This window comes from Orycteropus afer, unplaced genomic scaffold, assembly GCF_000298275.1.
Source record: "Orycteropus afer afer isolate SDZICR_OR568_19922 unplaced genomic scaffold, OryAfe1.0 scaffold00031, whole genome shotgun sequence".
Classification (NCBI taxonomy): domain Eukaryota; kingdom Metazoa; phylum Chordata; class Mammalia; order Tubulidentata; family Orycteropodidae; genus Orycteropus; species Orycteropus afer.
In genome coordinates, this window is record NW_006921618.1 from 17155923 (window position 1) to 17159260 (window position 3338).

Here is a 3338-nt window from a genome sequence, read left to right on the forward strand (position 1 = left end):
GATAGAGCCTGGTGGAACCACTGAGACTATGGCCCCTAGCTGCCCTTCAGGTCTGGAATTGAACCCACACCTGTGGCTTCCAGCCAAGCAGAAGACAGGTATATGAGCTGAACATTTACCTGAGATAGATACACTCCTTGGAGACATCAGTCATGAGAAAGAAGGGCTGCTCATGCACAGGGAGACAGCTCAGGGAGTAGGAGTGCATAGAGGGATGGACACAGGGAAGAGGTGACTATCGGGAGGAAGTGGGAGTGGAGTTGTTGCATTGTGGAATTGTGGTCAATGTCATGAGACAAAGAGTATGTGAGCTGCTGGATGGAAAATGAATTTGCTCTGTAAATTTTCACCCAAATCACAATAAAAAACAAAAACAAAGTAGGCCTTTCTTCCACTAGACTGTGGATGGGCTGGAAGGAAGTGGGAGGCATCTCCTAACTGAAGCCTCACACTTTGTAATCCTCTAGCTCAGGTTATTTATGGATAAAGGGATAAAGTGCAGCCCATAATGTGTGGTTTTAATAACGTTTTTCTAAGGAGTTGCAGCAGATTTCCTTGCAGACTGACTTGAAGATGGCAAACCCAAGTGCAGTTAGAATCTAAGGGACTGATGCCATCCTGGGCCAGCCCTGGGGACACAGGTGAGACAGCCATGAGGAGCTTCTCTTGCTCATCAGTATTCCCAGTGCCTAGAACACATGTGGTCCACAGGAGGCTCTCGAGTATTAACCTGTTTGCTGGGGCATGGGGGGAGGGGCGGTGGGCATCATGCTGCACTCTTCATCTGCAATGGAGCCTAACCCAGATCCAGGAGACTACTGTGTGAGGACGAGGTGAGAAATGTACACGGAAATAACCAATGTCATTTCTGGCGCACACCCTGAACTCAATAGATGTCAGTTTCCCTCTTTCTCATGTTGTTTATCCTCCTTTTCATTTGGAATCTCACATTCTACGTAAATGTACATTTAAATGCTGTTGGAAAAAACATGCTGACTGGGGAAACCCTTCTATGTACACATGTAGTCCCGCACCCTGTGATACTTAAGCATCCCATGTGCTAATTTCATTTGGTTACAATCAATGTACTTTAAAGATTGAAGCAAGAACTTCCCAATGCTCACAATGTCAGTGATAAAGCTTAAGTAATATAAACACGACTTTTAACTATGTTTAAAATACAAATAAGAACTAAGTCTGGAAGGGAGTATGTTGAGATAATGGAATTAAAGTGGGTTTCTTCCTTTTAATATTATTGGGATATTAAAATGGTAAACTTATGAAAGAAAAAATTGCCTCAAGAACGGCCTCCATTATCGTGAGGTGAAATGAGAGGATGTGGAATTCATTCCAACCACTTGTCCAGACAAGGGGCCAGATTAAGGGGAGGAGGGGAGGCTCTAGGGAGGGGACTGAGCGAGGAGCCCGGGTTTGGTGGCCCAGCCTCTTCCTGGTATCCCCTTTCGAAAACTACTAACTCACCTTGCCCTTCCGGTTCCTCAGAAATGCTTCCTAATCTTGGGACAGCGTATGATGGCACCTTTCTCCAGGTTCCCCGTCTCCTCCCTTCCAGTCTCTCCGCTTCTTCCAGGCCTGTGTCACTGGGAATTACTGCCCACCCACTGGAGCTGCCAGCTCCCCTGCATCTGACCTTTCACCCTACAGCCAGATCCATCTTCTGGAAGCATAGCTTTGCTCTCTGCGTCCAGCACTCCAACACTTTCAATGTCTCCAATGCTTACAAGACAAAGGCCAAATTCTGCTCCTGGCAGGTAAGCTTCTCTATGACCCAATCCATTTTGCTAAACTTGCGTCTTACTCCGTTATCCAACTCTTGTCCTACACAAATAAATGCCTCCCCATCCCAAGCACACAGCCCTGTGCTTTCCTGACTACCTGGTTTTGCTCACAGATGTTGAGAAGAACGCCTGGAACGTCTTCCACCTCTACATCTCCGAAGGTTCAGCTTAAATGTTGTCTCCACTGAGATCTCTGACCCCAAATGAAGGTGTAACTCCCTGAATATCCATTTCACCCTCAGTGGTGGTCATCTGCAACCAGCTGACAAGCCCCAGGAAGGCAAGAAACCTGTCTCTGACTGCACCCCCAGTGTGCCCCCAGGAGATGGACAGTTGTTTTAACTCTGTGGAGAGCACCAATAAATGCACAGTCTGCAAATGGCATTCCTCCTCCCCAGTGGCACGCTCCCTCAAGTGGGCAGACTAGATGGGATTTACTGTGTAGAGACCTCCAAGTATGACTGGGACAAAGGTAACTGGAAGAAGACTTTCTCTGGTTTTCATTCAGCCCAAAACCTATGTGATGACCTTATGATACTGTATTCATGGCAAGCCGCTCAACAAACAGCACAGGAGCTCTGTGCTCATGAGCTCGTCTGGTGAGGCTCCAAGCTCCCAAACCAATGAACTACTCATCAACTTGACCATAATCTTCTAAGGAGAGGAAGGACTGTAAAATCCTAGGAAACTTGCCTTTATTCTGTTGGGTGAGAAAAATTCTAAGTGTTGGATCCCTACCTATAGGTGACTCCAGGGAACTAACAACCATCATGCATTCTCCAAGAGGTAATTACGCACTGAAGCCTTTATGCTGAGAAAAGGGAAATGAGGGTGTATCAGAAAATGCAAGTTCTATTCAAGCACCATCCAATTTGTCAAGCAAAAATAGTCTTTATTCAAATTTAATGGAAACAGGGGGCACTATACTTTGCAAGACAGGGAAAAATAAAATTAAAAAAAATTCTTTTCTTTTTTTTTTTTTAATATAAAACAATATAGTCACAATACCAGAATATGGAACTCTACAGTTTATTTTCTATGGGTTACTGCAGGTATCAATTTTCCTCGACTGTGCTATTCACAACTTTGTTAGGTCCAAAAATAAGAAACCAAAGTGGTAGGAAACTTAAGACTTAGCACTTTCACTAAATGGCATACATCAAAGGGCATCAATTCAAGGGCAAAAATGGTTGAACTCACCATACCTACCTATGTCATCATTCCAGCCTTAAAGCCATCCAGGTACTGAGCTTCCTATAGGAAAGGCCAGGCCTGAAAGCTGAGGCGTTTTGGATATTCTACTGTGGGCTGTGAGTAAAGGGGGGTTTCAAAGAGAAGATTTTTTTCAGTCGAGCAGGAAGGCCTGGTGCCAGGAGGCTTTACGGAGAGGAAGCACTGAGATTTAACAATTATAGACACACCATTAGGGGAGTTAAAAATGTACAGCAGTGACGTGTGGTCTACTTCAATCACTTGTGCTACGGCTACCAAACATGTACAAAAAACTTCTTGGGTAGTTCCAACTGTGGTCGTAGCCAG